Below are 15,127 nucleotides of genomic sequence, written 5' to 3' on the forward strand. Positions count from 1 at the left end.
TTGGATATATCTTATCAGATGAAGGGGGCTGGTTTGTCAGACTTTGAAATTGATAAGAAAGCAAGTGGAAGTTATAAGAGATTAATAAATGATCGGGCTAGGAGGAGAAAAAACATTGCCTTTATTGGCTAATTACATTGAGAAAATTATATACATTTATAGATTTTTAAAGTTTATTGCTTTAGTCTAGTAAATGTTTAGCAATCTGTGTTAAATGTAAAATACAAAGATAAAGTGATTAGTGCTTGAGTAAGCAAGCATGTTTACATTACCATCATATGTAAAATCTATCGAATCACGTGAAAATGAAGCAGACTTATCAAAATAGTCCCAAAAATTAAAAAACAAAAAAACAAGTATATACGGCCGTAAGTTCAGCCAGGCCGAATCTTATGTACCCTCCACCATGGATTGCGTAGAAAATTCTACGAAAGACTGGCATCCACAATCGAACAAATCAGTTGTGGTATCTTAAAACTTCTTAACATCGTTTTCTAAATTGTGAGTTAGTCCATAAGTGGTATATATTAGACAAAAAAGGTATGTATAGGTAAGTCTACAAATAATTACGAATCGATATGGACTTTTGCACGGTACGTAGAGAGCCAGAATTGAAATATTGGGGGGCTATATATAATTAGGAACTGATATGAACCAATTCTTGCATGATTGTTGGATACCATTTACTAACATCACGTACCAAATTTCAACCGAATCGGATGAATTTTGGCCTTCCAAGAGGCTCCGCAAGCCAAATCGGGGGATCGGTTTATATGGGGGCTATATATAATTATGGACCGATGTGGACCAATTTTTTCATGGTTGTTAGAGATCGTATGCTGACACCATGTACCAAATTTCAGCCGGATCGGTTGAAATTTGCTTCCCTTAGAGGCTCCGCAAGCCAAATCTGGGGATCGGTTTATATGGGGGCTATACATACTTATGGACCGATGTGGACCAATTTTTGCATAGTTGTTAGAGACCATATACTTACCCCACGTACCACATTTCAGCCGTATCGGATGAAATTTGCTTCTCTTAGAGGCTCCGCAAGCCAAATCGGGGGATCGGTTTATATGGTGGCTATATATAATTATGGACCGATGTGGACCAATTTTTGCATGGTTGTTAGAGATCGTGTGCTGACACCATGTACCAAATTTCAGCCGGATCGGATGAAATTTGTTTCTCTTAGAGGCTCTGCAAGCCAAATCTGGGGATCGGTTTATATGGGGGCAATATATAATTATGGACCGATGTAGACCAATTTTTGCATGGTTGTTAGAGATCGTGTGCTGACACCATGTACCAAATTTCAGCCGGATCGGATGAAATTTGCTTCTCTTAGAGGCTTCGCAAGCCAAATCGGGGGGTCGGTTTATATGGAGGCAATATATAATTATCGACCGATGTGGACCAATTTTTGCATTGTTGTTAGAGACCATATACTAACACTATGTACGAAGTTCACCAATGTGATATCACAATGGACTGAATAGTCTAAGTGAGCCTGATACATCGGGCTGCCACCTAACCTAACCTAACCTAACACTATATACCAAATTTCAGCCGGATCGGATGAAATTTGCTTCTCTTAGAAGATCTGCAAGCCAAATTTTGGGGCCCGTTTATATGGGGGCTATACGTAAAAGTGGATCGATATGGCCCATTTGCAATACCATCCGACTTACATCAATAACAACTACTTGGCCAAGTTTCAAGTCGATAGCTTGTTTCGTTCGGAAGTTAGCGTGATTTCAACAGACGGACGGACGGACGGACGGACACGCTCAGATCGACTCAGAATTTTACCACGACCCAATATATGAATACTTTATGGGGTAGAGCAATATTTCGATGTGTTACAAACGGAATGACAAAGTTAATATACCCCCATCCTATGGTGGATGGTATAAAAAAATATAAGAAATGTATTGTCACTTAATAAATTCTATCATAGTAAAACAAAAATCCAATGAATTTGGAATTTTAAAATGTCTCGCAACCCTCAATGCTAATACAATTTTCGCCACTATTTTCAGTGGTAGCCATTGTTGGGGTACCAATAAGGGTTGAAAAATTGACACTTTTGAAGTTTTTTTTTTTTGACAATATTTGAGTATAAAAAGTACCATATCGCGATACATTTGGTACCTTTTTCAACCTTAAATTCTTAAATTGAAATGTGGACGTTAGTCCGAATCCGTTTATTCTTACAGACAATTGGAACTTTCCTCTCAAATCAAATAGCACTAAATCCTGTGGAAGCTGATTCAGTAAATTTCATAAATGCTATTTATCATCGCTGGTACACAGAAAAAAAAAATTCACGAAAATTTTTCCAATTAAAATCTTAATTGAGTTTTAAAAAATATTCAACTAAAAAATTAATTGAATCAACAAATTTTTAATTGAAATAAAAATCAATCACACAAATTAATAGTATCAATTAATGTTTTAATTGGATCAATTAATTTTTTTATTGACTGTCAATTAATTTTTTTTATTGATTGTCAATTAATTTTTTAATTGATACTATCATTTCTGTGATTGAAGACATTTCAATTGAAAAATTAATTGGATCAATTAATTTCGTGATTGAATCAGAAACAAATTTTTTTGTGTGTACCCATATATATATCAACAGCACGAGGTGTGGCCGAGATAAAGCTTGTAACACTCAGTTTTGACGGTTCATTAAAATACCAAGGAAAAATAATGACCTTACATAGTAATATAAACTTTATGCCTCATTTACATTACAATTCCAAAATGCACTTTAACTACATTTCAACTGTAATTTGCCCTATAAAAAAGGGATTTCTAATCCGTTTTTACTCGATTTCGAGCCTAATGTATATGAGCTATTAGGGTATATGCTTAAGGCATAACCTTTTAATCACTTATTATTTGTATTACATGTTTTCCATGCCCACGATCCAGATCTCCGTGTACTTTTGAAGTTTTTTTTCACAATAATTTATTAGTTTTTAATTTAAATTCCACTAATGTCCATTAAAATAATCATTATCCGACCTATGGGTGAAAACTGATTAGTCAAATGTTTATTTATTAAATTCGAATATTGGAAAAGTGTGTGCATTGAGTTTGCACAAAGAGGTCAATAATCAAAGCGTTCACATTAAATATTTACAAGTGAAAATTACATAGAACCATAATTTATAGACACATGAGCACATTATTTATTTACACCATTTTCAAAATATATTGACACAAATGGAAAACATATAAAACACAATACTAACATGAAAAAGAAGAATATTTAATTAAACCAAAGAAGAAAAACTTGTGGTGGTAAAAGAAATTAATTAATTATATCACGCACTTCATATGTTCACTGACGAAAGGACTAAGGTAAAGGATAATCACGAAACTAACATAAAAGTCCATAAGAAATTTTAAAACTGAATTTGTGGGGAAACAGTAACACCCCCCGCTGATGAGTGATGAAAGGCATAGACAAATTTTAGGAAGTTTAACTTGAGAAGGATATAAGTGGCATATGACACGTTCCAAATTGCGTGCAAGAGAATACAAATCTTCAAGGCTGAAAATCATAACTCGTTTTTTTATGAATCTATAGAAATATTTTGGAATTTGGCATATACAAAAATTCCTATTTTATATCATCACCATCTAAATATCTAATCAATGTTTATGCCAGTATAGATAATTCATTTTCATTTTTTTATGTGAAAGAAAAATGTAAAACACTTAAAATAATGATTCGAAATATTGGGGTTTTTTGTTTTTATTCGGATCAAAGGTGTGTTATGACTTTCTATTGAAATTGATAATATAATAGAATTTAAGGAAGTCATTGTAATAGATTGATTGCATGTTTAAGGAAAATTTTTTCATAAACAAATAATTTAACATCTCATGTCTTTATAATATTAACTTAATGTATCACAATAATAAATGTTTATAAAATGTTCCCATTTATTTTACCAGACGAGGTGTCAACTGTTTATAAAACAAACGTCATAATTTCTTCCTGAACTACACAATTAAACAGAAATTGAGAAATGCTTAATTATTCTTGGAATCTCTTAATCGATGGACAATTGCTTTGGGTACCAACTTCCTGCACATGTAATTAATAACGATTCGAAGTAATTACATGCTAATATGGAATGTTTTTACTAATAACATATTTAGAAAATAAGTCTGATATTAAGACGTCAGAATTGTAAGGAGTTGATATTTTGTACTTATTACTTGTAAAGTTATATCACATATAAAATATGTGATGGCATGATTATTATATAGCCTTGTTATAATTAAAAATGATCTAAATGTTTTAATTAAAGCAATTTACTTAATTTCTATTAAGCCTCATTAGGCTTATAATTAGTTTTGTTTTTTCTTAACTTATTGCGCATTTAAGTATTAATTTAATTTTGTGTACTGAATGTATTAACAATTTGTTAATACGTTTACTGACATTTTGAAGAAATTTGTATGGTAGATGTAGGTTTAACTTGGCATGGTACAATTTTTCATAGTGAGGGCGCTTTTCCGATGAGATTTAGATATCGTATATGACTGTTATCGATGTGGTGGGAATTCTAAGACTTTCAATAACTCATTTTCCTCCATCATCTATGGCCAAGAAAGCACGCTCATGTATAACTCTAATAATATGTAAAATTATTTATTTGGTTTGGGATTACCCTCAAATTATGTTTTCTGAGTCAAAAAAATTTGATATGATAATTGGTATGCCTGGACCTATAAGAAGATTACATCTTTTGTTGAACAAACAACACAAAACTAAATACAACCAGTAACATTACTCCGTGAAGCTGGGTTTAAAGTTTGTCTACACTCTTTATCTTGATTTCATCCAGCTGCTGTAATAAAATTACTGTAATAATCTACTAATTGGTTTATGGAATGCCATATATTTACATAAATTTGTATTACACTATTTGCTCTGAATATCACTAATTTTGCTAGTATAATTTAATTTTAATTATTTTAATACAAACTCAAAACCACTGCGTTGCGTTCCAGTAATTAAATATAATATCACGAATACACTCGAATTTTGGCACAATAATATTTACTTGTTATCCTATTGATGATATAATATCAACTGAAGCTTGAACAAAAAAATATCTAGTAATCAATTTGTTGTCAATGATTAAATTAAAATTTATTCCGAAAATAAATCCGTGAAAACATCATACAATTTTTGCATAATTATTCATGACACTAGCTACTCAATATAATTCGCAGACGTTTTGTTTTTTTCGGTTTATAAACAGTTTCTTTTAGTTTATTTGGATTTCCCTCACCATTCTCTTATAGTTTATGTGTGGGAAATAAATAATATTCTATTTAAGAGTGAATAACCTTACAGTTTATTGTCTTATTGATGAAAACTGTTCTAAAACGTATATTCACGTGTTAATATAAATAGAAATAAATTTCACAAAAATCAAACAAAAATGCCTTTTGATAACTTAGTCGAAATCGATATACATATTAAAATATCTATTTAGGTATTGATATTCTTGGATTTCTATATCAAATAGTTACAAATTTGTGAATAAATTTTCATAAATACATTAATTCATAGATTGTTTTGAAAATATATTTTAGAGAACATTTTTTTAGAAGTTCCTATATATAGACATAATTAGAAAACTTGTTTCTTAGGCCTATGAAAGAAAGAAATTTTTAAAATTCTTAATGGTGATGGACGATCATATGCAGATTACTTATAGGAAACCAAATAAATTGTTATCATTTTAATGTGATGATGATGAAATAACCCTTAGAGATTATTGTTTATATTTGCGTATTGGCGAATTTAATATATTCCCTGATTGAAAGCTATAACTTATGGTCTGTATTATTTAGTAACTAGAACATTAAGATGATGTTATTTTATTACAAAGAGAGTGCTAAATTCACAATAAATGTTAAATGTTAACTTCCACTAAATTAACATAACTGGTCCGAATACACTCTACAGGTGAATGACATATACATGAGAACATGTGATCATCATTTTATTCGCCAGTGGATATGGCAATCGTAAATAAATAATAAAAGCAAATATACACACTTTTTATTCACTTTTAATGTTGGGCTGTTTGTTTTTATTTCCATTTTTTTTTGCATACAAAAAAGCCTACAACATTATTATGCTCAAAGTTCAAGGACGCACATACGTAGCATGAGATGAGATTTGCACATTCGCTGAATAAGTTGTAAAATAAAAACAACAAAATCACACAAGTATAACAAAAACTAATAAAACATCATCACCGGCCAATTATAACATCATTTGGTTATTTATTTATAAGTCTGCTTGTATTCTTTTTGTGGTATTTACTCTCACTGAATATCTCACAACATATACACACTCACATCTACTTTCTCTGAGTAGTTTGCTAGTAGTACACTGTGTGCAATTTCAAGCTATATAAATACTGTCAACATAAACGACCATCAACAGCCCAAACAGATAACAGAAGGAAATGCTCTTTTAAACGGTTAATTGATTGTGTTGCACTCAATAACATGGTAATGAGATGAAGCAACACAATGACTAACATAGGCTTTACACAATGGGGCCTAATAAGTGATAGTGAAATAGAAGCATTGTCTTACTCTCACATGGTAATGAAAAGTAGCAACACAATAGCGGGGCATTGATAAAAGGTGTTCTAATAAGAGATAATGAAGGGAAAATATTGTCATACCTCTTTCCAGTTAAACATATCGCAATAACGATTACCGACCAAATAATGTATATAAAATAAATATTTCTAATCAGGGACATGAAAGACATTTGGTTGTCGCGCTTTATCATTTCATAATTTCCCCAAAGTTGAGACGGAAAAACTGAAAACTGAAGGTTTTTATTATTACAGAGTACCTAATAATACTTCTTGAGATGAGATCTAGATGGATCTATGTTACATGCAGAGAAGGAATAGGATCACCCCAACCATGTTCCAAGAGCAAAATGTTACTTTTTCACGGAAAACATGTAGCATGTTAGTCGAAACCATGTTATTTTCTCGGAAATTATGTATCTGATTTCGGAAAGCATATTATGTTTGACGAGAAAAGAATATTTATGCCATAAAAATGTTACATGGTCGCTGTGAAAAAGTAACATGGTCCTCTTGAAACAAGTTTGAGGTGGGCACATTCCTTCTCTGGGACGTGTACGTTAAACTCATTAGCTGGAATGGTATATATGGTTTGTACATCGAAAAAAAAGCAAACTGTTTTATAGGAAGAATAAACTAACAAAAATTGAACTAAATTTTGCTACACATCCTGAGATTTCCCCAAAGCATTTTTAAATCCTTGAAAATTCTGTTGCAATTTTTAACTACAGTTCACGAAATTACACTCTCTTATAGAAGAAAATATTAACTAAAAGTTAAGAAGAAAATCATTGGCGCCAAATCATGACCATTTTAACCATACAGGAGTTCATTCTTACTATTTTTGGGAATCGTACGAAAATTTTCATTTGCTTTAGTTCATATTGAACTTATGTGCACGGTCATCGAACTTTATACTCACGTTTAGTTCATAAAATATTTGAGACATACTTAAAAAAACGAAAATTTCATTGTGCTGTGGAAAATTTCGCAAAAAGTAATAAAATTTAACTACTAACAAATAATTTTCTTAGAATAAAAATAAGTTAAATTTAGCATTAGTTTAACTACGGAAATTCTTTTCTGTGTATGGCTCCATTTTAAAGGACGATCGCTTTGCCAAAAAAAGCAAAAGTATTTGCCAAAAATGTTCCATATGAATATATTTTCGATATACCGATTTTATTATGGATCTACATTTTAGTTCTCGATTCAATCAGATCTCAGTTCATAGTTCTCGATTCAATCAGATCTCAGAATCTGGTGTCTTTTATGGCCAAAATGAATATTTGACATAACGTGTTAAAGTCAACAGTGTACGTCACTAATCTAAAAAAAAGCATAATTAACAAGTAAGGAAAGTCTAAAGTCGGGCGGAGCCGACTATATTATACCCTGCACCACGTTGTAGATCTAAATTTTCGAGACCATATCACATCCGTCAAATGTGTGGGGGGCTATATATAAAGGTTTGTCCCAAATACATACATTTAAATATCACTCGATCTGGAAGAATTTGATAGACTTCAACAAAATCTATAGACTCAAAATTTAAGTCGGCTAATGCACTAGGGTGGAACACAATGTTAGTAAAAAAATATGGGAAACGCTTAAATCTGAAGCAATTTTAAGGAATCTTCGAAAAAGTTTATTTATGATTTATCGCTCGATATATGTGTATTAGAAGTTTAGGAAAATTAGAGTCATTTTTACAACTTTTGGACTAAGCAGTGGCGATTTTACAAGGAAAATGTTGGTATTTTGACCATTTTTGTCGAAATCAGAAAAACATATATATGGGAGCTATATCTAAATCTAAACCGATTTCACGCACGCATAGCTACAATGCTAATTCTACTCCCTGTGCAAAATTTCAACTAAATTGGAGTTAAAAATTAGCCTCTGTGGTCATATGAGTGTAAATCGGGCGAAAGCTATATATGGGAGCTATATCTAAATCTGAACCGATTTCAACCAAATTTGGCACGCATAGTTACTATGCTAATTCTACTCCCTGTGCAAAATTTCAAATAAATAGGAGCAAAAAATTGGCCTCTGTGGTCATATGAGTGTAAATCGTGCGAAAACTATATATGGGAGATATATCCAAATCTGAACCGATTTCAACCAAATTTGGCACGCATAGTTAGATGCTAATTCTACTCCCTGTGCAAAATTTCAAATAAATCGGAGCAAAAAATTGGCCTCTGTGGGCAAATGAGTGTAAATCGGGCGAAAGCTATATATGGGAGCTATATCTAAATCTGAACCGATTTGGCTGATATTTTGCAAGTTTTTTGAGACCCATAAAATATTCGGATTTACGGAATTTGAGGAAGATCGGTTGATATACACGCCAATTATGACCAGATCGGTGAAAAATATATACGGCAGCTATATCTAAATCTGAACCGATTTTTTCCAAAATCAATAGGGATCGCCTTTGAGGCGAAACAGGACCCTATACCAAATTTTAGGACAATCGGACTAAAACTGCGAGCTGTACTTTGCACACAAAAATACATCAACAGACAGACAGACGGACATCGCTAAATCGACTCAGAATTTAATTCTAAGCCGATCCGTATACTAAAAGGTTGGTCTATGATTACTCCTTCTTGGCGTTACATACAAATGCACAAACTTATTATACCCTGTACCACAGTAGTGGTGAAGGGTATAAAAATGGAAATTTCAATGGAAATGCAGCCTGATGCAATAATACTATTTCAATAATAATTCTTATATACAAGTTTCAATGACTAGCCACACTATGTTTGTCACCACTTATAGAAAAAGCTACCAAAGCTGAATTACTAATATATTTCTCAAAATTTCAACCTTGCTTTACTACACCCAGAAAAAGGCCGAAGAAAAAAAGTTGTATGCAAATGAAGTACACAATTTTACAGAATTGGAAAATAGTTCACAATTTACTAAAAATGGGTGAAGTTTACTTAAATTCTATTCATAAGTTTCTCAAATGAGTACATTTTTTTATAAATGGTGTCTGTCTTGAACTTCATATAGCGCTAAAGCATTTTAACAATTTGTAACTCCAATTTTTTTCCTTCAAAATATTAAATTTTCTTTTCTTTCTTCAATCTGACAAAAATTATTAATTTATTTATATCATGTTGCAATTAGGAAAATATTTTAGTTAAATTTTTCTAAAATAAACATATATTTTCTTTCATAGTGGGTTCACCTTTTTCTGGGTGTAAGGAGTTTCACCACCAATCACAAATTGGATTTTGTCCAAGGCTATGATGGTTTCTTGAATATACGAATTTGGTATCTCATACTTTGAAATAATAATATAATAGAATAATAAAAGGCCCACATTCTCACCGCCGCCTTGAAAATAATACTGTGTAAAATATAAAGGAAAATGTTTGCCAATTTAAGATTTTGTCAGCTGCCTTAGAGACAAGTATTTTCTCTTTCTCATGTGACGGATTTTGAGGCTTTTTGTAGTACTCTCGTCATTATTGTAACAGCTGTTTTAATACATCATTTGATTTTTTTATAACATATAAAAATTCCTCATCATACAATTACGTTAAATATCAAAAAAGAATGGAGGAAAAATTTAATATAATTTTTATAAAAAAATATATAAATATTTACATTACATATTTGTGCCTATATTTTAAAAATACTAGAAGAAATAAAATAACAATAGTACCACTAAAAATTCACCTATTAAGAGATCTAAGAAAAGTACCGATTAATAATGGTCTATTATAATCATGTTTATGACATATAAATTAATAGTAATAAATGAAAACAAATCCTCATTTTGCACAATGATCTGAAAACCTATTTAACCCATAACGTAATTTTGTATTTTACAAAAACAAAACAAACAAAACCATTACCACAGTCATTATTCTTTAAAAATCTCTAAATATCAACAGCATATTTAAATAGTTTTATGGCTTGTTATGAGTATAGTGTCGGTTGTTGTTTCTTATTTTCATCCCACAGTGTATAGATACCTTAATTAATCGTTTTTCACCATTAATAGGAACACACTCTTTAACTGTGGGAGGACTATAAATTATTTAGCATTGCTGTGGATGAACAATCCAATCCCATTACCTATCGTTGTTTGTTATGTCTTTGGAAAAAAATAAATTTGAGAGATTTCTTTTTCTATTTCTTCCGTCATTTCAACAAATCCATTTGAATTGAATCGCATCCCATCGTAACGCATCACAGACGGCACTTATGATTCGGTATGCATGACCGTTATTAATAGATCGATGGTGTTGGATTATCTCATCGGTGAACTTGACACAGTTTGTTTTTGAAATAATGTGAGTATATGAGTGTGTGTGTTGGAGAGAGAGAGAGAATAGAGAGGGATAAAACCCGAAACAATTTGCCCCGTTTTCATTTTGTGTTTTGTTATATCATAAAAACAATTTGAATTTGCTTATATTCATGTCATGCAACCGGTGCAAAGTGACAAAAATATAAATAAGGCTTATTAGGAGAACAACGATATATACTTTATTTTTGGTAAGGGCGGCTAACAAAATTGGAGATATGTCTGGATTTAATGATTATTTTTATAGAATTGACAATCAGGAATACGAAGCGATTTTGTTTATTTATATTTTTCCACCGTGGTGCAATGGTTATGGTATGTCCGTCTTACATACAAAGAGTCAAGGGTTCAATCACAAAAACAATTTTCAGTTGTGGATTATCCCGTCGCGGCAATGCTTGTGATAACATATTTCTGAGTGTTTCAAAGTGGTTTCAACGCAATATGAAATGCCGTTCGGACTCGGCTATAAAAAGGAGGTCCCCTGTCATAGAGCTAGACATAGAATCTGGGCAGCACTCATTGATAAGAAAGATGTTCACCACTTGTGGTAGTATTACAATGGATTGAATAGTCTATTTTAGCCCAAAATAACGGGTTGTCACTATACACTCAAAAAAAGTGAACTCTATATGTCACTAAAGCCTATTTAATTCTATTTTAGTTCAGGCATTTATTATGTTTTGAGAATCTGTCCTTGAATGTATATTATTTTTTTGCTTACATTAGATAAACTTATACACAAATGAAGATTTACTAAATTCGTGTTTCCAACAAAATTTCTTCAAATTTTTTAAATTTCACTAATAATGCGCCCATCTTTCACTTCGTATGGCACTAAAGAAATTTTTGCAATTTTGAAATCCAATTTGTTCCTTCAAACTACGACATTTTCTTTAACAAGTGAAAGAAAATAATTATGTCTAATAATTTTTTGTTTTAATTTGTCGAAAAATATTTACGTATTTTTTGTGAAATTGAAAAATAATTAATTTAATATTAGAAATATTAAGCAAAATTTTCTTTCTAGTGGATTCACTGTTTTTTGGGTGTACCTAACTTAAACATAATATTATTTTTATATTTACCATAAAATTGGATATCAATCAATAATACCTGGAAAAAAACAAAAGAAATATTTGCTTAATTATTATGGAAGAAAAAAAAATAAGTGAATAATAAATATAAAAGAGTTTAAGAGTTTAATAAGTATAAAAATTGGTATTGTACAACGAGCTTAGCTATTTTATATATTTAATTTAAATAAGTGAAACTAGTTTCAAACATCTAAAACAATGTAATTATATATTCAGAGAGAAGTAATTAATTTATTTATTTTATTTATGTATTCATATCATCTAAGAAATTCCTTACAGATTTCTGGCTAAAAATAAATAACCTTTAACCTATATTCGTTTAAATAATTTTCTAATTTAATTCGATTTATTTGAATGTAAGCTAATTTCACTTAAATTCCGTTGATTTAATTTTCGACTAAACTACTTTCCTTTTGCAATAAATTTCTAGTTTTTTATAGACTATTGGCTTTAAGAGCAAATAAATTGGAATGTTTGAAAAAATAAAATATCGTTTGTCTAATATTTCGTTACACAGAGTAAAGTAAAAATCTTCTTTCGGTACAAAAAGATTCAAATACGGAAAAGATGTGTATACTATTCCCATAAAAAATGATTACATTTTTAGACAAACGAAATTCTCTTTTCTTGTTAAGTATTTTCTTTAGAAGGAAATCCTTAGCTTAGGATAGACGGTGTAGTATTTGTTTCCAGTCTGTTTTATTTGCTCTAAACGAAAAATATTCAGTGTCAAAAGAAAATTGCGTGTTTTTAATATTTCGTCCCTCAGAAAAGAAAACTCTTTTTTCAGCTTATATTTTACACCAGAATTAAGCTTTCTTGGACAGATAAGATAAAGGAATTTAATTGTTTCCAATTATTGGAAAAATATGCCAGATTCAAATTTATTCACTGCTATACCCAAAAAAAAATGTCTTCCACCCGAAGGAATTTTTAGAGAAACGAAATTACCTTTTTATACCCACCACCATAGAATGGTGACGGGGGTATAATAAGTTTGTCATTCCGTTTGTAACACATCGAAATATCGATTTCCGACTATATAAAGTATATATATTTTTGATCAGGGAGAAATTCTAAGACGATATAACGATGTCCGTCTGTCTGTCTGTCTGTTGTAATCACGCTACAGTCTTCAATAATGAAGCAATCGTGCTGAAATTTTGCACAAACTCGTCTTTTGTCTGCAGGCAGGCCAAGTTCGAAGATGGGCTATATTGGTCCATGGTTTGATATAGTCCCCATATAAACCGAACTCCCGATTTGGGGTCTTGGGCCAATTTGCCTGAAATTTGAAATCTAGAGGTATTTTATGGCCATAAAGAGGTGTGCCAAAAATGGTGAGTATCGGTCCATGTTTTGGTATAGCCGATCTCCCGATTTTATTTCTTGAGCTTATAGAAACCGCAGTTTTTATTCAATTTACCTGAAATTGGAAATCTAGAGGTATTGTAGGACCACAAATACGTGTGCCAAAAATTGTGAGTATCGGTCCATATTTTGGTATAGCCCCCATATAGACCGATCTCCCGATTTTACTTCTTGGGCTTATAGAAACCCCAGTTTTTATTCAATTTACCAGAAATTGGAAATCTAGAGGTACTGTAGGACCACAAATACGTGTGCCAAAAATTGTGAGTATCGGTCCATGTTTTGGTATGGTCCCCATATAAAACGACCTCCCGATTTGGTGTCTTGGGCTTATAGAAACCGTAGTTTTTATCCAATTTGTCTGAAATTGGAAATCTAGAGGTATTTTAGGACCATAAAGAGGTGTGCTGAAAATGGTGAGTATTGGTATAGCCCCCATATAGACCGATTTCCCTATTTTACTTCTTGGGCTTCTAGAATCCGAAGTTTTTATCCTATTTGTCTGAAATTGGAAATCTAGAGGTATTTTCGGGTCATAAAGAGGTGTGCCGAAAACGATGAGTATCGGTCCATATTTTAGTATAGCCCCCATAAGAACGATCTCCCGATTTAACTCCTTGGGTTTCTAGAAACCGTAGTTTTTATCTGATTTGCCTGAAATTGTAAATATTCTGGTATTTTAGGCTCACAAAAACGTGTATCGGATTAAGTTTTTATCGGTCCATTTGGTAATGCCTCCATATAGACCGACTTCACTTCTTGAGGGTGTATAAGGCGCAATGATCATGAAAATTGCTTGAAACTCAATGTAAAATTTCCAGATTTTACTTCTACAGATTTAAGATTTCAAATCAAGACGTTATTTTATAATTTTCTTGCACACTTACAAGAGATGTTAATGATTCCTCTAAAACTCAAACAAAAATGGTTCTTATAAATCCAGAATATGATATAGTCCTCATAGGTGAAATCTTTAAATTTATCTTCGGGAAGTATCCTCAAGTCCTCAACCCCTCCCGAAATTTCAAAGGAAACCCTAGTATTTGGTTCATGGTGGTGGGTATTTAAGATTCGGCCCGGCCGAACTTAGTGCTGTATATACTTGTTTAGATTCTTCTGTTATTTTTTGGCTTCAGGTATTTTAATGCGAATACAAGTTCAATTTATTCCATTTTTGCTATACAACGTTTCGCTGGTGGATTTAAATATTCAACAAAATACCATCCCTAAAGAAGCTGGATGACAAAAATGGAATAAATTAATCTTTTATACGCATTAAAATACTTGGCCTTAAAAGCCCAAAAATAACAGAAGAATCTAAAAATAATTAAAAAGGTCGAATAGAAAACAGAATAACTTACCTTTTGTTCTAAAGCATTTTCTTTAGGTCGAAAATAATCCTGATTTAATATGAATAATGTGAATCTGTTACAATATCGATACAAAGAATTTTCTAAATAAATAAGTAAATTTAAAAAATTTATGTTAAATTTCCATTTAGTCTTGCATTAGCAACATTTATTTATAATAATACACCTTTAACTGAGTTTCAAAGTAATTAACACCTTAAACCGTCATTAAACACTTTCATTTACTGTAATTTTTGGGCGTGTGTCTGTAAACACTGTAATCTCAAAGTCACTGTAGTCGAGGGGTTCAATTAT

At 31.4% G+C, this 15,127-nt stretch overlaps 1 protein-coding gene across 9 annotated transcripts in view; it reads right to left on the bottom strand.

Moving 5' to 3' along the window:
• The window catches only part of LOC142224645 (very long chain fatty acid elongase AAEL008004), a 158,032-nt gene that overhangs the window by 34,728 nt on the left and 108,177 nt on the right, over window positions 1–15,127 (bottom strand). For 2 of the 9 annotated variants that reach the window (XM_075294449.1, XM_075294453.1), the window contains exon 2: window positions 12,084–12,111. The exons of the other annotated variants lie outside the window; for them this stretch is intronic. The gene's annotated coding sequence lies outside the window, so the exon portion shown is untranslated. The remainder of the gene's footprint in view (window positions 1–12,083; window positions 12,112–15,127) is intronic. 9 annotated transcript variants of the gene reach the window in all.

The sequence above is a fragment of the Haematobia irritans genome, chromosome 1, assembly GCF_050003625.1.
Source record: "Haematobia irritans isolate KBUSLIRL chromosome 1, ASM5000362v1, whole genome shotgun sequence".
Classification (NCBI taxonomy): Eukaryota; Metazoa; Arthropoda; class Insecta; order Diptera; family Muscidae; genus Haematobia; species Haematobia irritans.